General features: G+C 50.6%; 1 protein-coding gene and 1 long non-coding RNA gene across 5 annotated transcripts in view; one reads left to right on the top strand and one right to left on the bottom strand.

Moving 5' to 3' along the window:
- IQSEC1 (IQ motif and Sec7 domain ArfGEF 1) overlaps positions 1-26801 on the top strand; it is a 396118-nt gene that overhangs the window by 165098 nt on the left and 204219 nt on the right. The window lies entirely within an intron of this gene.
- LOC117083284 lies at positions 17261-18363 on the bottom strand. 3 transcript variants are annotated; one of them, XR_004437030.1, is made up of 3 exons: positions 18131-18363; positions 17640-18001; positions 17261-17387 (listed from the first exon to the last, which is right to left on the bottom strand). It is a non-coding gene; the product is annotated as an uncharacterized LOC117083284 (long non-coding RNA). The 3 variants fall into 3 exon arrangements; XR_004437031.1 differs by lacking the exon at positions 18131-18363 and having other exon boundaries at positions 17261-17394; positions 17640-18120; XR_004437029.1 differs by lacking the exon at positions 18131-18363 and having other exon boundaries at positions 17640-18120.

Raw genomic sequence — 26801 nt, 5'->3', positions numbered from 1 at the left:
ACCTCATGATCCGCCCGTCTCGGCCTCCCAAAGTGCTGGGATTACAGGCTTGAGCCACCGCGCCCGGCCTATATATATATTTTTTTTAGAGATAGGTTTCACCAGGTTTCCCAGGCTGATTTCAAACTCCTGGGCTGAAGTAATCCACCTGCCTCAGCCTCCCAAAGTGTTGGGATTACAGGCGTGAGCCACTGCACCCAGCCAGTGCCCCTCTTTCAGTACATGACAGGACAAGCAGCCTTGATGTATGGATAGGATATAGAAGACTTTAACAACACTGTCAACCAACTTAACCTGATTAACACTCTACCTAACAACAGCAACATACATTATTCTTCAGTACACCTGGAGCATTTACCAAGATACGCCAAATTCTATATGATAAAACAAATCTCAAGATATTTAAAATGATTCAAGTCATACAAAGTATGTGCACTGACCACAATGGAATTAAAAGAGAAATATTTGGGAAATAAACAATACATTTCTTTCTTTCTTTCTTTTTTTTTGACAGAGTGTCATTCTGTCGCCCAGGCTGGAGTGCAGTGGTGCAATCTCGGGTGACTGCAACTTCTGCTACCCGGGCTCAAGTGATTCTCCTACCTTAGCCTTCCGAGTAGCTGGGACTATAGGTGTGCACCACCATGCCAGGCTAATTTTTGTATTTTTAGTAGAGGTGGGGTTTCACCATGCTTTCCAGGCTGGTCTCGAACTCCTGACCTCGTAATCTGCCCACCTCGGCCTCCCAAAGTGCTGTGATTACAGGCGTGAGCCACCACGTCTGGCGAAACAATACATTTCTAAATAACCCCTTTGGTCCAAGAAGAAATCAAAAGAAAGTCTTTTGAACTGAATTATAATAAAAAAGCAGTATATAAAAATTCATAAGATGTGGCCAAGCGTAGTGGCTCACGCCTGTAATCCCAGCACTTTGGGAGGCTGAGACGGGTGGATCACAAGGTCAGGAGACTGAGACCATCCAGGCTAACACGGTGAAACCCCGTCTCTACTAAAAACACAAAAAGCTAGCCAGGCGTGGTGGTGGGCGCCTGTAATCCCAGCTACTTGGGAGGCTGAGGCAGGAGAATGGCATGAATCCGTGAGGCGTAGGTTGCAGTGAACAGAGATGGCACCACCGCACTGCAGCCTGGGTGACAGAGTGAGACTCTATCTCAAAAAAAAAAAAAAAAGAAAAAATTCATAAGATGTTATTAAAACAGTACATGGGAGAAAACAGAGCACTAAATGCTAATATTAGAAAAGAAAAAAGATCTCAGATCAATGGACCTAGACTTGACCTTAAAAATTGTTTTGTTTTGTTTTTAAGAACAAATTAAACCCAAAGGTGAAGAAAAATATCAGTGTGGAAATGAATGAAATGAAAAACAGAAAAACCATACTGACGATCAATGAAACAAAACCTGATTCTTTGAGAAAACCAATAAAAGTAATAACTCTTTGGTCAGACCGATCCAGAAGAAAACAAGAAAAGACACAAATTACCAATACCAGGAATGAGAACAGTGATACTGCTACAGATTCTGCAGGTAATTGAGATATAATAATGGAGTATTACGAACAACTTTATGCCAATAAACAACAACAACAACAAAAACTTAGAGGAAATGTATAAACTCCTTGAAAGACACAAACTAAAAAGCTCACTCAATAGTAAATAGATAACCTAAATAGCTTTATGTCAATCAAAGAAATTGAAATTGTAGTTAAAATTCTTACAATGAAAATTCCAGGCTTCAATGGTTTTACTGGTGCACTCCATCAAACATTTAAAGAATAAATAATACCAATTCTACACAAACTCTTCCAGAAAATTGAAAAGGAGAGAATATTTCCCAACTCATTCTATGATGTCTGCTTTATCCTGATATCAAAATTGGACAAAGCTAGAACAAGAAAATAAAACTGCAGACTTGAATTCCTCATCAACATAGATGTAACATTTCTTTCTTTTTTCTTTTTTTTTTTTTTTTGAGACGGAGTCTCGCTCTGTCACCCAGGCTGGAGTACAGTGGTGCGATCTCAGCTCACTGCAACCTCTGCCTCCCAGGTTCCAGCGATTCTCCTGCCTCAGCCTCCCGGGTAGCTGGGATTACAGGCGCCTGCCACCATGCCCGGCTCTGTTTTGTTTTTTGTTTGTTTGTTTGTTTGTTTTTGTTTTTGTATTTTTAGTAGAGATGAGGTTTCACCATGTTAGCCAGGATGGTCCCGATCTTCTGACCTTGTGATCTGCCCACCTCAGCCTCCCAAAGTGCTGGGATTACAGGCGAGAGCCACCACGCCCAGCTAGATTGTAACATTTCTAAGCAAAATACTTGCAGATCTAATCCACCAGTGTATAAAAAAAATTACACTGCAACTAAGTGGGATTTATTCCAGACATGCAAGGCTAGTTCAGTATTCGAAATTAATGTAATCCACTGTCTCAATAGGCTAAAGGAGACACCATATGGTTGATTATACCTATGACACAGGAAAATTTAATGCCCATGCATGATTAAGAAAACTCTCAGGAAAAAAATGGGAATAAAGGGAAACTTCCTCAACTTTATAAAGGAAATCTACAGAAAACTGACTGATAGCATTAGTATTAAAGATGACAGACTGAACACTTTCTCCCAAAGACTGGGAACAAGGCAAGAATGTCTCTCTCTACTATGATTCAACATATCACTGGAACTTCTAGATAGAGCAGTAAGTCAAGAAAGGCAACAAAAGTTATACGGATTGGAAAGAAAGAAATAAAACTGTCCCTATTTTCAGATAACACAATTATCTACATTGAAAATCCCAAGGATTCTATAAATAATGATTACCAGAAAAAAATGAATGAGTTCAGCAAAATAGTAGGATTTGTGATCAACACACACACAAAAAATCAATTGCATCTCTGTATAACAACAGCAACAATTTGGAAATCAAAATTAAAAACACATACCATTTATAATTGTTTCGAAGAAAATTAGATTCTTCTGCATAAATCTGACAAAACATGTACAGAATCTGTATACTGAAAACATGGGATTTGTATATGTAAAAATGCAGATGAAAGAAAGCAAAGACGATATAATTAAATGGAGAGACATACCATGTTCGTGGATTGGAAAACTCAATATGGTGAAGATGTCATTTCTCTCCAAATTGATCTTTAGGCTTAATGCAGTTCCTATCAGAATCCAAGCAAGGAGTTTTGTCTTTGATTTTGTATCTGTAGACATACATAAACTTACTACAAGACGTATCTGGAAAGGCAAAGGACCTAGAATAGCTTAAAACAATTTAAAAAAAGAAAAATAAAGTAGGAGGACTCACTCTACCTGATGTTAAGATGTAATATATAGCTACAGTAATCAAGACAGTATGATATTGGCAGAGGGACAGATACATGGATGAATGGAATAGAATAGAGAACTCTGTTTTTGTTGTTGTTTTGTTTTTTGTTTTTCTTGAGACAGAGTTTCATTCTTGTTGCTCAGGCTGAAGTGCAATGGCGCCATCTCGGCTCACTGCTACCTCTGCCCCCAGGGTTCAAGTGATTCTCTTGCTTCAGCCCCCCAAGTAGCTGGGATTATAGGCGTCTGCCACCACGCCCGGCTAATTTTTTGTATTTTTAGTAGAGATGGGGTTTCACCATGTTGTCCAGGCTGGTCTCGAACTCCAGACCTCAGGTGATCCACCCGCCTCAGCCTCCCAAAGTGCTGGGATTACAGGCTTGAGCCACCATGCCCGGGTGAGAACTCTGAAATAGACACACATATATGCTAAAGTGACTTTTAACAAAGATGCAAAAACAGTTCAATGGAGGAAAAAGAGCCCTTCAAACAATGATTCTGAAGCAATTTAGATAACCATAGGCCAAAAAAGTGAACCTCATACCTCATATAAAATTTAACTCAAAATGGATCATGAACTTAAAACTATAAAACTTTTAGGAAAAAATAGAAAATCTTTAGGACCTAGGGCTTGGCAGAGAGATATTAGACTTAATACCAAGAGCATGATCTATGAAAGCAAAATATTAGACTTCACAAAAATTGAAAACTTTTGCTCTGCAAAATACTGTTAGGGGGATGATACTTAGCATCATTGCATATTAAAGAAATGCAAGTTAAAACCAAAATGGCATACTACTACATGCTGATTAGGATGGCTAAAATTAAAATGACTGACCATAAAGTTCTTGTGAAAATGTGGAGAAATGGAGACTTTCATCATCTGCTGGTGGGAATGTGAAATAGTATAAACACCTTGGAAAACAGTTTAACAGTTTCTTAAACACATACCTCCTATGTGATTGAGCCTTTGCACTCCTAGGTGTTTACCTGAGGCAGATGAAAGCCTATGTCCACACAGAAAACTTGCACACAAACATACTTAGCAGTATAATTAAAGATAGCCAACAGGTGAAAGTAACCAGATACCCCCTCAATGAGCTAAAGGATAAACAAGGGGTAGGACATCCGTACGGTAGAATGCTACTTGGCAATAGAAAGAAATGAACTTTGATACGTGCAGCAACTTTGATGGATCAAAAGTAATCCTAACCAAGTGAAAGAAGCCAGATTGCGAATGCACACTGTATGATCTCGTGTATGTACAAGTCTAGAAATGCAAACCCACCCTTACAGAGAGGCAAGAGGGAAGGATTACAATGAGGCATGAGAGAATGTTTGAGGGAAGTGGATATGTCCCATCATGAGTGTGTTTCACATGTGCAAATATATGCTAAAGCTTATTAAACTGTACACTTTTAATATGTCCAGAGTATTGTATGTCAATTTTACCTTGATAAAACTTAAAAAAAAAAAAAAAAAACAGCTTCAGGACACAAATGAAAGTTTCCCTTAATATTGAGAATACCAAATCTCATTTTTTAAAAAAAACCTTTAAGACGCCTGCAGTGCAGGAATCATCTTTTTCCTTTGGTAGGCCCAGTGAGAAAAGTATCATCACCCTTCCCAGGTGGCCAGGTCCCTTTTAGCAGGACTGCACTGGGAGGGGAACACCGGGCAGCACGTGGCCCTCAGCTGGCTTCGGGTCCTCCTTGTCCCATTGTTTTCCCTGGCCAGGGCATAGGGTGACAGGGGTGTCCGGAGTCTACATTCCTTCCATAACAAGTGACAACATGAGTAAGGCCTTTATCCCCCACCAGCGGAATGCCAGTATGGTAGATGATGCTGTTATCTCATTGTGCAGATGAGGAAATGAAACTAAGGCCCTGTTCGGGGGCAAGGGCACAGCTTCTAAGAGATTTGTGTGGGATTCACCCTGGGCTGTGCGGCTCCAGAGTTCTTGCTCTTGAGCACCACACTGCACCGCCACCTGTGGCAGACTGGTTCCCACACCTTCAGCACTGCCCAGGCCCCGTCCTGCCACCACCGCCTGCTCCGGGACAGACCATGAAGGAGTGAATGTCTAGTGGTTAGATGCCTGTGATTTAAACAACACGATAGAGAAAGTGACCTGGGAGCAATGACAGAGAGCAGCTGGAGGGCCTCACCTGGTGGAGGTGGGGGTGGGAGGTCAGGGAAGGTTTCTCTGTGAAGGTGATGATTAAAAGGACACCTGAGGGTATGTAGACAGCCACAAAAACAGCTGAGAAGGCACATTCCAGGCAAAGGGACTAGCAGGAGCAAAGGCCCCTAGCTGGGGGTTTGCTTGGTATGTTTAAGGATGTGGAAGACAGATGATGTTATAAGGATTTGGGCAAGGGTGAGGGGGCGGCAGAAACCATGCTGTAGTTACCGAGGGACAGTGGGGAGCTGCACACTGCTGCAGGCAGGGGGTGGCGCCATCTGAATTTTGTGGTAAAAACGGTAAAAGATCCCTCCGGCTGCTGTGTGGACTGGAGAAGGAGGAAGGAGATCCCTTAGGAGGCCTCCCTGGTGCCCTGGCCAGCCATGACGGTGGCCAGGCTAGGATGGCGGCACGGAGGTGGTGAAGGTGGGTGGATATGAATCGGGGACCTGCCCTCTTGATAATGCTGAACAGCTGCTGGCAGGTGCTGTGTGGGGCTGAAGGCAGCCACTGGGAGAGGGCATGGCCCATGACTGAGCCAGGACAGTCTAGGGGATCCAGGAGCTCCCATGGGAGGTTTACCCAAGACCGTCTCTGGTCTTGGGTCTGATGGGCGGGGCCCCCACCCCTGAGACCTTGGCCAAGTACACCACAAATGACAGTTCCACCAGTGCCCTTTCTTGAGCTCTTAACATGAGCCAGCCTTGCCTAGCCACCACAGCATGGATGTCTCTTCAGTTTGCACATTGCAATCCAGTGTGTGTGGAAGGGGGTGATGCCATTAACATCCCCACTTCACGGATGAACAGCTACTCTCGGCCTCTGTTTTCTGTTATCAAAAAAAGTGCTCTGAGCTCTATAGTCACTCATAGAGATCCATGGACCACCTTGCAGAGCAGAGCGTCAGCAATCACTGGATGTGCCCTTCCTTAGAGATGAAGAAAATGAGGCTGGGGAGTAGAGAGTGACTTCCCTTGGTTAACATTCTGGAGTCCTTGAATTCTCTACTTTGGAGACACAAGCAATGTTGGTGAGCTCTGTGGGGGCTTTGGTGAGCCCTAGGAAGCTGGGTCCCCCCAGCCATTACCACTTCCTAAAGCAGCCAGGGTGCAGGTGAAGGTGACTTGGGCCCTGATGCTCTGCAGTCACTGCCACTCCCCCAGCCCCTGCAAGCTGTCTGCCCTTATAGCCAGTTGCAAACGAACCCGTATACCCTGATAGAAGTCTTTTCTGTGGAATGAAGCAGTTGCTAGCTCAGGGTGCAGGCCCACACCATGCCTGCCAGTTATGACAGCAGAAAGTCAGGTTGAGTTGGCAGCGTCCCTTGGCTGCTGTTGTTCTCAAAGCTGTCATACCCAATGCAGGAACAGGTGTGGTTGTGTTCCAATAAAACTTTATATACAAAAGCAAGCCACAAGCCAGATTTGGCTTGAGGGCCATGGTTTGCAGACCTCTGCTCCACATATGCTAAATCCTGTCATAACCTAGAGTCTATAATCAGTCTGACCAGGTTCAGCTGAGCAGTGACAGGAGGCTGCAGGTCAACGCGGGCTCTGGGTTGGGAGGGAGCACAGCCAGGCTTCCATCCTTGCTTTCCCACCTTGCAGTGTGTTCCTGAGCAACCTGCTTCACCTCTCTGGGCCTCACTTTCCACAAGAAGGCTCAGTCAGGGGGTGCAAACTCAGGGGTCTGCACAGAACGCTTGGCTTTGTACCTGACAAAGGCTGGCTGGTGGCACTGGGATACCTACAGTTTCAGCCAATCATTTCCAGAGGCAATGCTGGCCAAATTTTCCAAAATGGCAGAAGTCACAAGGCCACATTTGGACTTGGAGACCAAAGGAGGCCCTCCACATCCACATCTAAGAGCCTCCCAGTCGTACGCCCACTGGCCCAGGCCAGCCTCCCTTTAGCCACAGGCCACCATCCCGGTGGAAACTGGGAAGACCTGACTCTGCCAGCACCGGCCTTCTTTGGAGCTGTTAATGTCCTTTTATTAGAAGATGTCAGAGACAGTTCCCACAGACACCATTTATAGGTTTGAAATAAATTGTGAAAGGGCACAAATATTACAAATGAATTCCCTCCCCTCACTAGACACCTGTGTTCATTACTGCCTGGTAATAACCTTTGAAGGCCTTCCGTGTTAAGCCAAGTATCTCAAAACCAATCGGTGCAAAGACTTGGCTGGATTTTATCTTAATCATTTGCTCAGCGGGTGTATTATTTGACATGTAATTGTCTTCCTCGGGGAAATTAATTTTCAGGGCTTTGAACAGTCTTTATTAAAATAGAGAGCCGTAAATTCCAGCCTTGCCCCTGGGCCTGTGGCACTCAGCACATCTCATGCAGGGAGGGCACAGGAAGACACTCCTGGGGGAAGGGCCGGGTCCCCAGCCTGTGTCCTGGGAGCGTGACCAAGGCTCCTCCTCCATTAGATTGATGGGGAAGTAGCCCCTGCAGTGGCAGGGGCGTGGGGATGCTGCCTCCACCTTGAGGGTCCAGAATCCTGGGTGTGTGATGGTGAGGATGCGGATTTGAATCCTGGCGTATCTGGTAATCACACTGTGTGACCCTGGAAAGCTTCATCACTCTCTGAGGTTCAGGGTCTTTGGCAGCAAAGTGAAGCCGATAACAGAGACCAGGTGGGATGCATCCCTTCCTGGGGCCTGTGCCCAACTCGTTTTGAGTTTTGAGGGCATCAGGCAAGGTCTGCAGGACTTGGTGGCATGTGAGTCACACACTGCCCCTACCTCACTCCGTGTGTCTCCTGGGGTGGAGCTTAGCAAGCTCCTCATTCGCCTTCCCTCCTCCCTCCCTCCCTGCCTCCTTCATCCCTACTCCCTCATTTCCTCCCTCTCTCTCCCTCCCTGAACAGCAGAGGGACCTAATAAAACCCAACTGTGTCCATGCCCCTCTTGTGCTCAGCACCTTCCCATGGCTCCCTCCTCACTCAGAGTCAAAGACAAAGTCCTCAAGGGGTGCTCGGGGCTCTGGCCACCTGCCCTGCCACTTCTCTAGCCTCAACTCTTCTTGGACTCCCTCCCTGCCCCGGGCCTTTGCAGGGGCTGTGCTCTCCGCCCATCTGGCACATTCTTCCCCTAACACTCACATGGCTCCGTTACCTTTTGCAGGTCTTTATACCAGTGTTTTCATCTCAGGGAGGCTGTCCCTGCCCAGCTGGTTTCCAGGTTTACACTCGGCCCCGGCCCCCTCGGGTCGGGCATTCTTTTCGCAGGATGCGTGGTGTCTGATGGGTTTGGCTTATTATCGCCTCCTTCACTGGAAGGTGAGCTCCCTACAGGCAGGCTGAGCCAGGACTGGTGCTGGCAGCTCCTGCCCGCCCCTGGCCGACCTGAACTATTTCAGGTCCAGCACTGAGTTGGCTTTTAATCTGGATGAAGGTCCCCATTCAGCCTCCCACTGCCGTGGCTGTCCCCGAGCCCAGGGGGCAGTTCCGTAGGACTGTGCTCTGGCGTGCACCTGGCTCCCAAGGCGGCTCGGTCTGTCCCCTCAGAGGTCAGATCCCAGCCCACTGCCCCATCCTGGGGGCTGCCCTGTTGCTCCAGTGACCATGGAATGCCTCCTTGCTGTGGGCCTGGAACTGACCTGCCCCATTCTCTCTGCTCTCTTTTGTACCTCACAGTCAGTGACCAGGCTGCCACTCTGTCCTCCCAGGGCTGGCCTTGGCCCTGGCTGTGTCCTGGCTGCCAGAGGCGTTGGCAGATGCCATCTCAGAACACATCAATTATAGGTGCATGACTACTCAGGGCCACCACCTCCAGGGGCAGAGAGCACCTTCTCCCCCACAGGCCATTGGGATGGTCCCTGTGATGCTCGAACTCCATGCTGAACACGGGGCATTTGGTCACGTCATTCATTCATTCATCCACTCACTCAGCAGATAACCACCGAGCCGCTCTTCTGTGCCCAGCCCTGCCCTGGTGGGACTGGCCTCACCCCTCACAGCCTTGGGTTCCTCACTTGGGAAATGAGAATGACATTGGCTTCTTCCGGTAACTGGGAGAAGGAGGTGAGACAGGTTAACACAGGGCCTGACAAAGTTTTTCTGTAAAGGGCCAGATGGTAACGATTTAGGCTTTGTGGGCCATGGGGCCCTGTTGTAACTACTCAGCTCTGACGATGACTCAGGCAGAGGTGCAGGCTTGGCTGTGCCCCAGCAAAGCCTTGCTCACCAAAGCAGGCAGCTTCGTGGAGCGCATGGGCAGATACAGGATAGGACAGTGACTGCGACGGTCAGGATGGAGGATGACGCCGACCATGCCGGCCTCCGCCAGGATAGGGAGCTGCTGAAGGCTCGTGGTGGAGGGGTTGCTGGGTGCTGCTGGGGCAATAGTCAGGAGGTGACATTTAAAGGGAACTGCCTCCTGTTTAAATGCGTAAACACCATTGAATCTGGGATTCCCCAAGGCCATATTTAATCCCTATTGCAGCAGGCTGAGCGCTCTGAGAGAGGAGTGCTAGGACTTAATTCATGGCTAAGTTCTGCCAGGAAGGCTGGCACAGGTGACCGATTTGGCCCCTCTCTGTCATGGTGAAGGATGCCTAGGCTGTGCCTCTGAGGGTACCTGGGTGCAGGTGAGAGCCAAGAGGGCCTGGCGTCCTGCCTCACTACCTGGCCAGCCAGCCCTTGCTCGGCCCTCCTCCCTTGGTGCACCAGATCACTTTGCTCATTGCTTTATTCAGTCCCATCTCAGATTGCACTGTAAGTTTCCTTAATTAAATATTTAGCTCCTCCCTCTAGACTGTGAGCAGCTCCTCCTCAGGGAAGAGGAAGAATTAACACTAATCGAGTGTGTACCACGTGCAAGCCTTAGGGAGGAGTACCCAGAGCCCAGAGGGGTTACTTTTCTGACCGAGGGCACACAGCTTGTGGGCAGCAGAGCAGGAATAGGACCTTTCCTCCATCCTTGCCCTACTTGGCCCAGGTCTCCCTTATGGGAGAGAGCAGGGGTGAGGAGCTCAGTTTTTGAAGTCCTGGACCGAGTGTGTCCCCTCCTACCAAGCCTCTATTCCTCATTTGTAAACTGGGGGCAATCATAGTCACCACCTTATTGAGTGGTGCTGAGGAGCCAGAGAAGTAAAGAGAGTGAGGATGTGAGAGGGACAGAGTCTTTGTCCTGTCCCTGGGGGTCTGAAGGTCATTGCTGCTGCAGACTGCGTTCTGGCTCTGTGCAGCCTCCTCCCTGGGAGGGAGCCGTTGACAGCAGGCCATGTGCATTCAGCTCCCCAGGTGTCCCTGTGCCAGGGCAGTGCCTTCTAAGGAACATGCCTTGGAGGGCAGAAACCACTTTCTAAGCCTGCCCAGGTGAGCAGAGAGCTCTCTCTGGGTCCCTGTGGCCTACCTCAGGCCTTGCCCACCTCCCAGGCAGAGCTACAGAGAACTGCGGAGATTGCCCAGGGCCGAGTGAGGCAGAGTGTGGACAGCCTTCTGTTCTCACCGAGAGGGCTATCAGAAATGCCATAATGGAGCCAGTGCCATGTAACAAAAGCTCCATCTTATCTGGGCTTCCAGATCCACACTCTCCTGCTGCCTGTCCTTGACTTCGGTGTCATCCATCACAATCGTTACATCCACAGCTGCTCCTCCTGCAGCTCCTACATGGAGCCAGGCTGCCTTAGACGACACTGGGGGTCCAGAAACCATGGCCCCCAGGCCACATCCAGCCTACCATCTGCTTTGTGTGAGTGCATGAAAGGTTTCGAGTTTTATTTCCTGAACAGCATCAGTGATCACAGGAAGAAGCCAGGATGTTGTTGGACCCACCTAACCTTACTGTGTAGCTTATTGATACCTCTCTATTAAACTGCAAAGCATGGCTGCAGCATGCAGACAGTATCAGGTCAAATCAGCTCAGCACCATCCAGCATTCATTTCCTCCAGCCAGCTCCCCTTGCTCATTCCTTCATCACCAAACTTTCTTTAAACAAACTCAGTTTTTAAATTGTTATTGGCAGAAGCAGATTTACAGCTGAAGACGCTTCAGCTTTGGGCTCCTCAGCTCCTGAGGCCCTTTTAATGACAGAATTGGAGAGACAGGTTCCTAACAGTGTGTTCACATGGGCATATGCTTTTTAAATTCTTACTGTTTAAGAATAATAATATTCTTAAATATTAGTCCAGCACTTTGGGAGGCCAAGGCGGCCTCCTTATTCTCTTATTGCTTTGTTTTTTAAATTGTTGCAAAACATGTCTAACATAACATTTGCCATTTTCATCTTTTTTTTTTTTTTTTTTTTTGAGACAGAGTCTCACTCTGTCGCCCAGGCTGGAGTGCAGTGGCACGATCTCAGCTCACTGCAACCTCCGCCTCCCAGGTTCAAGCAATGCTCCTGCCTCGGCCTCCTGAGTAGCTGGGACTACAGGCGGGTGCCACTATGCCCAGCTAATTTTTGTATTTTTAGTAGAGATGAGGTTTCACCATGTTGTCCAGGATGGTCTCGATCTCTTGACCTCGTGACCTGCTGCCTTGGCCTCCCAAAGTGCTGGGATTACCGGCGTGAGCCACCACCCCTGGCCCATTTTAACCATTGTTAAGTGCAATGACATTACGTTCACAATGTTGTGCAGCCAACACCACCATCCATCTCCAGAACTCGTTCTTTTTTTGCAGCTGAAACTGTCTCCATTAAACAATAACTTTCTATTCCCTCCTTCCCCAGCCTTTGGCAAGCACCATTCTACTTCAGGTCTCTAAATTTGACAGCGCCAGGGACCCCTGTCATTTATATTTCATATAAACGAAATAATTCAGTATTTGTTCTTTTGTGACTGGCTGATTCCAGTTAGCACAATGTCCTCAAGGTTCACCCATGTAGTAGCCTGGGTTGGAAATCGCTTTCTTTTTAAGGCTAAATAATACTCTGTTGTATATATGGACGAAATGTGTCCATCCATTCACCCATCAGTGGTCACTTTGGCTGTTTTCACCATTTGGCTACTGTGAATAATGCTGTTATGAACATGGGTGTGCAAATATCTGTTTGAGACCCTGCTTTCAGTTCTTTGGGGTCTACACCCAGAAGTAGAATTGCTAAATCAGATGATAATTCTATGTTTGATATAGTGTCATGAAAGAGTCCACTTTCATTCTTTTGCATGTGGATGTCCAGTTATCCCAGCACCATTTGGTAAAGAGACTGTCCTTTCCCCATTGTATGTTCCGGGCACCCTGTTGAAAATCATTTGACTCTGTATGCAAGGGTTTATTTCTGGGCTCTCTATTCTAGTCTGTCTGTTTTGGTAAGTAGGGTTTTATTAAAACACAGCCACACCCATTCATTTATATATTGTCTGTGGCTGCTTCCCAGAGAAAATGGGCAGAGTCAGAGTTGTTGTGATAGAGAACATCAGGCTTACAAAGCCAAAAACACCATCTGGCCCCCACATATAGCTCCCCCCTGCACGGCCCCATTGGCTGCCACTGGGCCCTGAGTTTCCCGCAGCCAGCACCTGGCCTGGCACACAGGTGCCCAGTCAGCATTGGAGTGACTGCCCTCAGGGACCTGGGAGGACTTCCACCCGCCTCTGCCTGGCTCACCCTCCAGGGATAAAGTGGCAACAAGGTTAAAGTCCTACGGGACCCTCCTTCATTCCCTGAGGGATCATAAGGGACTCTTCTTTCCTACTGATTTGACTGAAGGAAAAACGGAGGGGGCATAATTGCAGGGAATTGGTTAAACTTTCACAGCATTCTGGGGGCTCCCTGATGCTCCTGATGTTAACCTTTTGGTTGCTGGAGAATGGGAAGGTGGGGAGCAGGTCCAGGCAGGTAGCCATGCAGTGGGAGGGGTCCACTGGGGGCTCAGGGCCACAGGAGAGAGTGTTTTTCTGTTCAAGGGTGGATACGGAGTAGGCATCTGCCCTCAGTAACAGTGCCTAGCTCGCCTGTGAAATGGGCTAGGGTGCATTCAGTGCCCGGAGAGGGTTTGGTGAGTGCCCATTTCAGGCCCAGCCTTGGGCCTGTCAGGGCCAGGGACAAGTGACAGGGGCCAGAACGTTCTGACAGCCTGAGCCCGGGTGCCAGTGTGCGCCCCTCTCGAGTGACTCTGCAGTGAGACAACGTATTCTTGTTCCTGCTCTACCAGTGAGGAAATATGTCGAGGTGGGAAGACTCCTCCATGGCCACCATGGTAAAGTACAAGGCTAAATCAGGGGGCTCATGCAGACCAGCAGCACCAGGACTTTGCTAAGAGGGCCAGGCTGAGGGAATGGGGACAGGAACACCTGTCAAGAGACATCATGGGGGCCCAGACCCCCGAAGGACACAGCAACTCAGTACCACTTCTGGCCAGGCCCTCATCCTGAAACTGAGATCCTCAGAGCACCTGGCCAGGCAGGACGCCCTGGAGTGAGAGGGGAGAGGACTTGGCTAGAGGAATGGGGGAGGGCAGCAGGGGAAACGAGCTCTGGATGGGGGAAAGGGATGCACTAAATCAGGCCAGGACCATGCAGGGAATAGCCAGACTCCCTGGGCATTACATTGCCCACTCAACCATGGCGCTCCCCAGCTCACAACCCATCTGTGGCTCCCTATGGACACTAGAAGGAAATTCACACTCCATGGTTCTACATTCAAGGCCGCACCTGAGCTTCCAGCCCCAACATCCCCCCTGCTCCGCACCTCCAGGGCCTCCCCACACTGCCCAGCATGGAGCTTCCTGCTTGTCCTGCCTCACTCACCCACGCAGGCTGCTCAGCCTCTCCTGCACCTTGCACGGGCCCTACCGACCCCCGCACTGGCTGAAATGCCACCTCTTCTCCAAACCTTCACCGTGCTTTGCTCTTCTCTTTGGCACCCAGCACCCACCATCCCTCCAAGGTCACACATTTGTAATTGCTTTTTTTTTTTTTTTTTTTTTGAGATGATGTCTCACTCTGTCGCCCAGGCTGGAGTGCAGTGGTGCGATCTTAGTCCACTGCGACCTCTGCTTTCTGTGTTCAAGTGATTCTCCTGCCTCAGCCTCCGGAGTAGCTGAGATTACAGGCACCCACCACCATGCCAGGCTAATTTTTTGTATTTTTAGTAGAGACAGGGCTTCACCATGTTGCCCAGGCTGATCTTGAATTCCTGGCCTCAGGTGATCCACCTGCCTCTGCTCCCAAGTTGTTGGGATTATAGGCATGAGCCACTGCGCTGGCATGAATTTTTTATTTAAAAAAATATCAGACTCAGGGAAAATTTGAAATAACAACACAATAAATACCTATACAGACTTTTCCTAGGTCGCCCACCTGTTAACATCTTCTGTGGCCAGTCCTTCTCTCCCTGTGGGAACATTCACCTGTGACCCCCTTTTGCCCACCTGCAGGCTGTGGGTGCCGTGACACTCCACATGTAATTCTTGAGCATGCATCCCCTGAGAACAGGGAAACTGTCCTAGAGAGCCACACCCAAGAAAAACACCACCAATTCTGTATCCCCACCCGTATCATGCAGGTGTAATAAGCAGCACATGCGCGGGTTCTCCTTAAGACTCATTCAAGCCAGGGTGAGGCTGAAGTCACTTCTGGTCCAGCCTGGCCCCTCAGCACAGATGTCTGCTGTCATGTCTGGAGCATTTCCTTCCAGAATCTTCTGTGCATTTGCATCAACAGTGTGCGCACATGCTAAGCCTACTGTATCCCATGTAAGCTTTCTTTTCTTGTGAACAGAGTCTCATCGTATGTGGACAGTTCTGCAGTTGGCTGTGTGCTCCCAGCACATTTTGATATGAGTCATTCGGTGACCTGCAACTTAGCAAAGGCACCATAGCACATTTTAGCCAGTCCCCCATGGATGGCCATCGGGGTGCCTCCACTATTTGGCTTTCACCAACAGCCAGGCACACGTGTGAACACTTATGTGTTGTAGCCACCAAGATGAGAGGGCCAGGCCAGAGCGCGGGCACACTTCTGTTGTTTGAGTAGCCCCTGCCACGCTGCCCATGCTGGGGCTTCCCTGGTGACCCTTCTCGACAGTGTAGGAGGCTCTTGGCTCCTCACAGCATCACCACTGCCTCACTTTCCCACTGCTGCGTGCGCTTCTCCCCCCGTCCCAGAGGGCAGAGGTCTCACCTCCTCTCGCCCCACCTCCCTGTGCCCAGGGCAGTGCCCACCCCAGCAGACAGTCCTGAGGCGGAAGGTGCAGGCTCTTGGCTGTGTGCCAAGCTCTCCTCTAGGTGCTGCGCTGCTGCGACTTCCCTCATCTTCACACAGCACCCTGGGTGGGCAAGCGTCATCCCCACTTCACAGATGCACAGGCTGAGGCCCAGAGAGGTCAAGGAGCTGGCCAACATCACACAGCAGTAAGAGGCGAGCTGATTGGCCTCAGGACCTGTGTTTACCTGCTGCCTCTTCCATATTGAACCCACCCTGGTCCCCGGCTTCAGCATCAATCAGCCCTTCCTGGCTAGCACCTTTTTGCCTCCCCCAGACCAAGGCAAAGGGGCAGCCGACCAAGATTCACATCCCTCTCTCCACTTCCCCCAAGCTGTGTGACCCCAGCTGGTTACTTGCCCTCTCTGGGCTTCTATCTCCTCACCGTAAGGGGGCTAGTGGCAGCCCGCACCTGCCACACCAGGCATGCGGCAGGAGCCTGGAAAGAGCAGCAGCTCCCAGCAGCTCCAGGCACGTCTGCTTGCGACCCGGTGACTGATGCTCACAGTGACTTCATGAGGCACCAGCTGCTTTTTAAACACAGCAGAATGAAATTTGGCACATTCAGAATTGATTCATGTGACAGCATTGTCTCATGCCTCACCTGGCCTCGGTGATGATGTGAGCCTCAGTGGTGGCTTCCACTCATGGGAGCCCCCAAAGTCATTCAGGCTTCCTCCTCCATGTGCCACCTGGGCCCTGTAGTCAGGCCTGTGTGGCCAGGTCAGGGGAGGGGCATAGGGGCAGGTGGGCCTGCTCACCCCTGTACCCAAAGCTGCAGGCCAGCAGGCAGCTCCCTGGCCCTGCAGCCCACACTCTGCTGCAGGACCACTGGCCCACTGTCTGTGAGAGGCTCCTGCTGCATCCACCATAGCCGGTGCTCAGAGGCGCCCGGGGGCCAGCACACAGTGCCCTCCCTGGGAAGCCCTCCCTGACCACCCTAGACAGACTGTTCTCTTCCTGGCTCTCAGGGCTGGGCAGAGCTTTTTCCGGACATCTCTTTGTTAGTTGGTTGTCAGTCCCTCTCACTAAGAGTGCGCGCCACCTGCAATGCAGCACTGCACATGTGCCGGGGACTCTTACGGGCTGTTGGCAGGTGTTACCAGTCTTGCCTCCCTTTTCAGAGGAAAGGCAAGGAAATTGCCCAAGGTCACCCAGCTGGTTCAGCTGGGCCGGCTAGTGACCTCCGTGCTTGCTGCCCTGTCCACTGTGGACCTCCAGCATTGGAGTACTTCAGGCACCTGCCACGGTGAACATTGAACTTAGAGTGGGGGCCAGGATCTGTGTGTTTGCGTTAGGGTTACAGATGTCAGAAATGGCTCCAGGAGAATTGACAATTCAGGTGCCTTGGAGTCTGAGTAGGAGTCCAGCTGGGAGATGGAGGGCAGAGCAGCCCACCAGGGGAACAGCATGTGCAAAGTGGGCAAGTACAGGGAACAGCAACGAGGGTGCAGGGAGAGGAGATGGGAGGGCTGCCCAGGGCAATGGCAGGGGACACTGTAGAAAACAAAATCACCCAGTGTGTTAGTCTGCTGTGAGTTCTATAATAATATGCTGGAGACTTGAGGGGATTAAACTACAGGAATATATTTCTCAGTTCTGGAAGCTGGAAGTCCCAGATCAAGGTCAGGTTGCTGGCAGATTGGGTTCCTGGCGAGTGCCTTCTTCCTGGTTCACGGACGGCTTCCTTCTCGCTGTATCCTCACATGGCAGAGAGAGGGAAGTTTGATGCCTCTTTCACTTCTTATGAGGACACTGATATCATCATGGGGACTCTACTCCCATGACCTCATCTCAGCCTAATTACCTCCCAAGGCCCCATCCCCAAATGCTGTCACATTGGGGGTTAGGGCGTCAGCATATGAATTCTAAAGGAACACAAATATTCAGTCCATAACACTCAGCTCTTAATTAGAAAGAGTTTAGCCCAGGGGTCAGGTGCTTACCCGCAGTGGGAAGTTTGCAGGTACAGACTCTTGGAGGGTCTCCATGAACACTCCCAGAACAGCACTGCAGAACTGGCCTGGCCAGGGAGCTGTAGCCTCGGCCCCATCAGGAAGGTGGGGTCAGGAGGCTGTCAGTCTAAGGATGAGAAAGCCACCAGCAGCCCATCACCACCCAGGAGGCTGCCCAGGTAGCAAAGCAGTGGCCCTACCTCACTTAGGCGTTACAGCTCTCTCTAATGAGATGCAGGAAGGAGCCAGGCTAGTGGGGTGTGGTGAGCCCTGGGCACGCTGGGGAGGTGGGCTGAGGATCGGAAAACATAGGCCAGGACAGAACTCTCCTCTCAGACTCAGCTCTGTGGTACCTGGGAAATGCAGTGTTTCGCTCTCTAGTCTCTGCAGGACAGGAGCCGTGCCGGGCCAGTGGGCATGGGCACTCTCTGGCACACTTTGCTGGGTGGCAGGGGCCCTGGCTGTTCCTCTTAGTTTCTTACCCACTTCCTGGACTCTCATCTTCATGCTCCTCCAACCACCCTGTTTTTTCTTACGGGGGTGTCAGCTGGTGTGGTAATTCCCCCCAGGCATCATCCTTGCTTACTGCTGAGCTGGCTGTCTGTTTCCTGGGTAAGCTCTTTAACACAGGGTTCATTTACATTGGCCCTTTAATTGGTGTCCCGGCCCACCCAGTGTAAATCTCCACACCCATGACAGGAAGTGCAGAGCATAAATCTGGAAGACAGCTGAGGCTGGGGAAGCTGGCACTGTTGCAGACTCTCAGCAGCCTAGAAAGCACCTGTGCCCCCAAGGTAGCAGGCAGGGCTTTTGTGTTCAAGAGGGTCAGAGCCAGGTGTCAGGCTCAGGTGGTCAAGGGGTGTGGTGGGTGCGCAGAATCAGGCCCATGGAAGACAGAACCAGGACAGCCCGGTGGAGGAGGGTGGCTCAAGAGCAGGACCTGGGAACAGTCTTGTTGGGACACCCCTGTTGGAATCACTCAGCTCCAGCCATATGGTTGTTTGTTTGTTTGTTTGTTTGTTTGAAACGAAGTCGCTCTGTTGCCAGGCTGGAGTGCAGTGGTGCAATCTGGGCTCGCTGCAACCTCCGCCTCCCAGGTTCAAGCGATTCTCCTGCCTCAGCCTCCCAAGTAGTTGGGATTACAGCATGCTCCACCACGCCCAGCTAATTTTTGTATTTTTAGTAGAGACGGGATGTCACCGTGTTCGCTAGGGTGGTTCCGATCTCCTGACCTCGTGATCCTCCTGCCTTGGCCTCCCAAAGTGTTGGGATTACAGTCGTGAGCCACAGCGCCCGGCTGGGTTTCTTTAACTACAGAATGTTTCAGGCCTATGGAAGGTGAAGGAAGAGAAAGGGCAGTGGAGGAGAGGGGAGCAGGAGAGGGAGAGGAGGCTCACACACCTCTAAATGACCAAATGTCGCCAGAACTCACTATCAGGAAGACAGCACCAAGTATGAGGGATCCGCCCCTATGACCCAAACACCACCCAGCAGGCCCCACCTCCAGCATTGGGGATGACATTTCAACATGAGATTTGGGTGGGGACATATGTCACAGCCCCTGGAGGCAGGTACAGTTTCTTTAAGCAGTTTTGGACCCGGCGGGTGGCAGAGCTTGGATATGAGCTCAGGTTACCTGATCGAGGGCTCTATCTATCCACACGCTCACCACCCAGATTGGTTGGTATTTGTATTTCGCCTTATTTCCTTCATCGCTTCTTTTAAGAAAGAAGAAGAAAAAAGAGTGGTGGGAGAATGGGAGGGAGGAGGGGGGCCTCGGCTGCTCAGAGCTGCCCCACCCTCCCCCATGTAGACAATCCTTATATCACAGCTTGTGCCTTCACCACGCAGCTTTGCACATGCCAGTCCCTCAGTAATGCCTGTATACCACCCCACAATTCCCCAGCGAGTGTCATTCTGCCCATGCTCTGGCCATCCCCTTCCATGTTGATGGTTGGAGGCCCCTGGAGCTGCCTCTGGGAGCTGTTTGGATGCCCGCCTCCATGGCCAGGCCCCAGGACACGTTGACCGTGTGATGCCTGAACTTGTAGAGGCCACACTGTCCCTGATTGATGTACTGTCCACCGTTTACCACATTTGCCTTTAAGACGTTTCACTCGGGGGCCATGACCTGCAGGTCCCCCAACCCTATCTCCAGCAGAGGGGCTGTGTGACCCACAGGCTTCTGTTTCATTTGTGAGATTTACACACATTCTCTTGGATGATGCTTATCTGTTTGCCACTTGCCCTTTTTGATTCACTGATGTTCTTAAGTTTTGTTCATGCTAAGCAGACCCAAATGGCAAACACACAGGAGCAATGAGGTTGCCGCTGGGCTTTCTACCCTGGAGCCACTCAGTTCAGGATTCCAAACTCAGAGGGATGAGTTTGTCCATCCAGGGCCTTGGCTGACTTGCCCACCAAGTCTGGCTCACAATGTAGGGAGGTGTTTTGTCAAAAGGAGAATTTTGACAAGAGGGAACATGAGTGCTATGTGGGTAAAAAAAAAAATAGCAGAATGTGCATGCCCGTTGCCGCTGGTGGAGATACAAACTGGACGAGGCCTCTGGAGGGCAGTGCGGGCGCTTGCACTGAGGGCCCCCAAAATGACCACACATTTCCACCCATAATTCTGCTTCTTGAAATGCTCCTGAAGGAAATCCACTAGATAAAAATAAGAAAATGCCTCAGCACACTGCTTTATGATCACAAAATGTTAGCAATAACAAAACATAGGAATTTTGCGTCATGATTTATATTACAGCCACATGTATGGGTATAAGGGAGTTGTTAGAAATTAGGGTTTTAAAAAATGAGGTGGAAGAATGTTTGTGAAATAATGGTCAGTGAACAAAGTAGAAGGCAAAGCTAAAAACTCTATAGCATGGACATCAATTACGGAAAAACAATCCCCTGGGGAAACTCGCAGAAAGGTAGAGTGGTGAGTTCCAGGTGGTGGGTTCTAGGCGGTGGGGTTGTGACTGATTCTTTGTTTCCTTTATGCTTTTTTATAATTTTTTTTTGTTTGCTGGGTGTAAATAGCCATAAGATACGAGTGGCAGCATGCTCCCCAGCACCCTTGGGGCTGGAGTCTGGAGCTCATTCAGGCCGTGGCTGGCCAGGCTGGAGTGCAGCAACAAGAGCTCAGCAAGTGCCCTGGGGAGGGAGCAGGCTGGTGGGCGTTCCGCACATGTATGGCTGGCCTGATTCTGAGGCAAGGACCGCATCACCTTGTCTGTGCCCACTGGGGCTTAACTGGATCATGAGACCCAGTGGCCCAGGGGCGGGATTCTGGTGGTCGATCGAGTGGTCCCCATTAGGGTCTTGGGCCTGGGGATATCGGGCCCACTGGGAAGAGATTGTAGACCACCATGATGCCAGTAGAAATTATACCAGTTGTTGTATTTTGGGTTCCAACTTGGTGCTGAGCAAAGCCTCTTCTTGGAATGTGTGTGTTGAAACCAGCCTTGATTGAAATCCTAAATCTGCCACTTACCAGCTCTGTGGCCTTGGGCAAGTGACTTAACCTCCTAAGCTTCAGTTTCTCCATGTGTAATATGGAGATGACACTTGCCAGAACTGGTTACTGGAAAGATTAGACATCCCGGAAGCATCTAACACTGCCTGCTGTATAGAAGGCACTTAATTGACTATAGCAACCACAGGGGGCGTGGTCTTGTTGGCAATGGCCGCTGCCTTAACTTGCCTGAATAATTTATAGAGGATCTAGACTTCAAAGCTTGTAAGTAGTAAAGGGCTTTGTTTTTCTCTAGCCACTGCCCTGACCATTCACGCATGGGTCTTCTGGTTTCCGGATAACCTCTTGGGCAGACCCTACAGTCTATAGACACCTCTCAGGAGTGAACAGAGGCCCCCAGGTCTCTGTCCCTGGTGGTCACCAGAGCCACTGTGTACCTTCTCCACATCAAAAAGGACACAGGCAATGAGATACGGCCGAGGTTCTGCCAGCTTTGTAGTGTTTCACAAGTTCACTGTTACTTTTCCTTGGCATTTCATGATGATTTAAGCCATTCTAGAAAACTACCCAAGTCCTTTAAAACTATTTTCATCATTCCCACTAAATCTGCACGGTTGGTTAACTTTAATGGGCCATGGGGCTGGCATGTGGCGTCTCTTCTCAAACAGTCTTAAAATGATGTATTTTGGAGAGAAAAACGTATGTTAAGGATTTTAAGGTCATAAACTCCAAAGAGATGACAACTTCCAAAAACAATCGTCCACTCAGGATGTTTGCTCAGTTGCTCACTTTATAAACATGTTTTGAGTGTGTACTCAGCGTTCAGCCCTGCACTAACCCATGGAGCCACAGGAGGAGGGCAGTGCCCATTCATTGATTCATGCACTATTTATTATTCATCCACTCAATGTGGATCAGCCTTGTTCTGTGGAGAGGCAGTGCTGCCTAAGGGTTAAGGGCAGGGAGCTGTGACACCAGATGGCCTGAATTTGAGTCTTCTCTGTCTCTTACTTCTATGTGATTCGGGGCATGTCACTTGGCCTCAGTTTCCCTCATCTGTACAATTTCATGGGCTTGGCCTCAGGATTACATGAGATAAAGAGCTTAGAACCACACCTGACATATAGCAAGTGCTCGGAACAGAGACTCTGATTACCCCAGGTCTCATGCTGAGTTCCCGAATAGGAAGGGGACTCCAAGGTCCTGTGTCCAAGGAGCTGCCAAGCAGGCAGTGGCTGAGGCCTGGGGGAGGTAGAGAGTCACAATGGAGTGTGGGCAGTGGGAGCCCAGGGAGGTGCTGGGGAGCAGAGGGGAAACGGGGAGGCTTCCTGGAGAAGTCTAGTTTCATGGGTTGGGCTTTCCCAGGCTGAGATTATGGAAGAGTTCCAGGCAGTAGCTGGATGTGGATTCCTCTCTCTGTTCAGAATGCAGAGGAAGCAGGCAGCCTGGGGAGCCAGAGGCTCTACTCCACAGAGTCACGCAGGAACCCAGGCTCCCTCTGTTGGTGACTCCACCTCCATCACAGCGCTCATCTAACCGGGAAGGAACCAGCCCAGGGCTGCCAGATTTTCTCAGCTGTGGAGAGAAGACAAAGCCCAGCGTTTCACCTGAAATCTTCTATTTGGCAGTGCTAGTAGGTGATAACATGATCACATTTAAAAAACATTTTAATTTTAAGCCACATGCTGCAGGCCAGCCATCCCTCGGGGGGGAGGCCAATTTGCCACCTCCCCTCATGGAGAGGGGACAGAGGGTGTGACTCAGGTGCTGCACACATCCCCATGGCCAGAATTCAGTCTCATGGCTATGCTTCACCAGGAGGGAGACTGGGAAATGCAGTCTTTCACTGATCACCCATGGGCCCTGCTGAGGCTAGGGGAGGGAGAACGGATCTAGGGGGACTCTTAGATGCCCGTGATACAGAAAGAAGGGGACGGAGAGCCAGTGGAGGGAAGGAGAGTGTGTATGCATGGAGGCTGTTGATTTTGTTAACTGGGTAATATTTTAAAATGCAACTCCCAGCTTCCATGTGTTTTTCAGGATTCACCACGCCTCTGATGTTTCTTGGTTTTCTCAGAGCCGGAGGTTCTGCCCCTGCCGGCAGGGGTGGGACTGGTGGGAGTGGGTGGCAGTCCCTGAGCGGCATCTGTCTGCTGCCACCCCAGAGGACAGCGGGAGAACCCTGGGATGTGTGGCCAGGACCCTGGACTCCAGGCCTTGCTCTGCCCCTAGCTGTGGTGGCCTGGGCAGGACACCAGATGGGTATAAAGTAGGGAGTGGTAGAGTCCCCTGGAGGGCAGTGGGTCAGGGCCCGCTTCCTAGAGGAACAGTGCTGTTCTGAGTACAGGGTGTCGCAGACACAGAAGTGTAGTCCTGTGTAGAGATTCCTTGTGGGCTCAAAGGGGCCAGACCATGAAAGACCTTGAATGCTGAGCCAGAGAGTTCACACTGCACAGGGCAGAAGTCACAGACTAGCAGCCAACAGACTGCCCCTGGCCTGCAGCGTGTGTTTTAAAAGTAAAATGACTTTTTAAATGTGATCATGTAATCAAGTACTAGCATTGGCAAACCAGAAGATTTCAGGTTAAATGCTGGGCCTCATCTTCTCTCCACAGTTGAGAAAATCTAGCAGCACTGCACTGGTTCCTTCTTGGTTAGAGGAGAGCCATGATCTTCATCCTGGCCCTGCCCCAGCACACCCCGCTCGTTTCATCCCCCAACCAACCCCTGCAGGCCTGGCTTCTACAGACCCTGCCATGGGTCAGGGGCCAGGCAGGACCTAGTTGTTCATTGGGTTAGCATCTGCTAGTGGCCGGAGTGAGGGGTGAAGAGGAAGGGGCCATGATGGGCCCTGCACCTGGGGTCCTGTGAGAGCAGCTGAGTCCAGAGCCAGGGCCACTGGAAGGGGAGAGGAGTGGGGGAGGGAGACTTGGAAACGAAACTGCCAAGATGTGGCCCCAGCGTGCACAGGGGAAAGAGGATGGCACCCAGGTGGTGTCTGTCCCCAGTGCTGGGTCAGCAGTGGAAATCTCCTTACCTGGCTGGAAAGCTGCAAGAGTCCACAGAACAACAACATCATGGTGTGAATTTATTTATTTATTTTTTTAGACTACAGAGAGCCCAGAAATGTAAGGGATTGGTGAAAAGGGAGATGGAGGTGGAGTTAGAGAGTCCCTCATGTTGGCCCCAGCAGTATACTCACTGGGAGGCTGGTCACCCCAGTGTCACCCACGGGAACTCACCCCATCTCTTCCCTTCATTTCCAGATGAAATACTCCAGATTTACCCTGACAGATGGGTCAACTAGGGTGTTTTGGGAAGCAGGGAGTGCAGAAGTCACCATTTATTCACTCAGTAAACATGCTAGGTTTGTGTGTGACAAAAGTTACACCGGGCACAGGACCCAGTCCCTGCCCATCAGAGCTGACAGGCCATGGGGAGCAGGGAAGGAAGACTGGGGCAATTAGTAGCAACAGCCCTAGAGCCAGATGGCCTGGGCTCGAATCTCAGCTCCATGACTAACTAGCTGTGTGATCTTGGGCAAGTCATTGAACCTCTCTGTGCCTGAGTTTTCCCATCTCTAAAATGCAGATACTAGTGGCACCCACCTCAGGGAGTGCTGTGAAGATTAAATAGAATACCTGGCACAAAGGTAATGTCCGAGGTTTTGGCAAGTATTGCCATTCATTTAGTGACTTACTGAGCACCTACTATGTGCCGCACGCTGGGGAGAGAGCAGTGATGGAGGCAGACACAGCCCCTGCCCTCATGGGATGGTAGGCAGCATGGAATACCGGGGAGTTCCCAGGGGTAGGAGGCACACCCTCTGGGGGTCAGGCCTCCGACCTTCCCCTGCTCTGCAATCACAGCTGCCAGCCCCCCTGCCAGCCAGACCCCCAGTGCCTGTTGCATATGAAGTGCATCACGCAAATTGCCCACCCCGATGGCACGCTCGGCTCTGGCTCTTGCCAGCTGCTGCTTGGCCTCCCTGATTCTTGGTTTTCCTCATGGTGAAGGGCCCGGCCCCTTCCTCGGGGACAGGCATGGATGGCATCCAGGCAGCAAGGCCAGCTCTTCTGGTGACTGAGAATGGTGATCGGACAGCTTTAAACACACCTGCCACTCCCCTGAGGCTGGTGGAGCTAGTGGTCTGTGGTCCACAAAGGTGGAGGGGAGAGGGTGATCTATTGGTGCCTTGGGTTTGTTGGAGGGGGGGTTAATTAAAATGGTGGCTGGGAGATGAATTTCTGGAAACAAATTGGAAACCAGTGGAAGCTATTGATCTGCTTAATGGGAAGCTGATGATATCTGAGCGAGCAGACAGCTCTGGCTTAGGGAGGTGGCAAGAGATCAATGCAGGCCCCTTCCCCGAGCTGACCTGCCTGGGGCCAGCCGGGGACATGGGCCAGGGAGGGGCTGGGGCAGAGGCAGAGCCCTGGGGCCCTGGCTCTACTTCAGAGCATGGGAGCAAGCTGCATCCCTGCGCAGGAGTCAGAGTTCCTTCTGACATCCAGCCCGCGGGTTGAGGTAGGGGGCGACAAGCACCTGATCTGAGCCCCCTCTGCCACCTCCCACGGGGCTGAGCTGGACAAGGTGTCAATTGTCTTCCGCCCTCAGTTTTCTCATCTGGAAACTTCTGACCTCCCAGGGTGGTTGTAAGGACTAAATGCAGTCATAGGTGGGCTGTGGCAGGCACAGCCCTCAGCAACAGGGATGCAGCCGCGAACAAACTGCGCTCAGTGCCTGCCTCCTGGAGCTTCCATTTTAGTGGCAAGCAAGCAAGTCTGCTGACAGTGGAGTGCCAGGGAGGGCATCCAAGCAGGGAAGGCTTCACATGCAAAGGGCTGGAGGGCGGGACCCGTGGCCTGCAGTTGACAGTGGCAGCCTGTGAGGGGAGCTCCATGGTTACCAACAAATACCTGCAAATCCTCAATCCCCACCCGACCAGGGAAGGACAGTGCTCTGGAGAACCGTGGGCCACACCTGCTCCTTTCCTCCCGCCAGAACCCTGTGAAGCACAGGTTTTCACGCCCATTACTCAGATGAGCAAACAGAAGCTCGGCGAAGGAAACCATGGGCCCAAACCACATGGGTGAGGAAATCCAGCCTCAAATCCAGCCCTCCATACCAACCCAGGCAGTGCCGACACAGGGCTGGGCCCAGGTCTCCGCTCCCCAGCCCATCCCAGTCTCAGGCTCCAGGATGGGTGTTTGTTCACATGGAAGGCAGAGGTTATTTATTATTATTATTATTATTATTTTGAGACAAGTTCTTGCTCCATCACCCAGGCTTGAGTCAGTGGCTCCATCACAGCTCACTGTAGCCTTGATCTCCTGGGCTCAAGCAATCCTCCCACCTTAGCCTCCTGAGTAGCCAGGACTACAGATGCACACCACCATGCCTGACTAATTTTTGCATTTTTTGTAGAGACAGGGTCTCACCACATTGCCCAGGCTGGTCTCAAACTCTTGGGCTCAAGCGATCCACTTGCCTCAGCCTCCCAAAGTACTGAGATTATAGGCATCAGCGGGCAGAGTTTACTAATCAATGGCTCATGACTGGGCCGCTGTCTCACTGCACACCCTCCCTCCCACCCCTGCAAGGCCAGAGTCATTTTCTTTTTTTTTTTTTTTTTTTTTTTTGAGACGGAGTCTTGCTCTGTCGCCGGGGCTGGA

This window comes from Trachypithecus francoisi, unplaced genomic scaffold (genome assembly GCF_009764315.1).
Source record: "Trachypithecus francoisi isolate TF-2019V2 unplaced genomic scaffold, Tfra_2.0 Lachesis_group0, whole genome shotgun sequence".
Lineage (NCBI taxonomy): Eukaryota > Metazoa > Chordata > Mammalia > Primates > Cercopithecidae > Trachypithecus > Trachypithecus francoisi.
The sequence above is the reverse complement of the archived record's forward strand: the minus strand, read 5'-3'. Positions and strand labels throughout refer to the sequence as shown.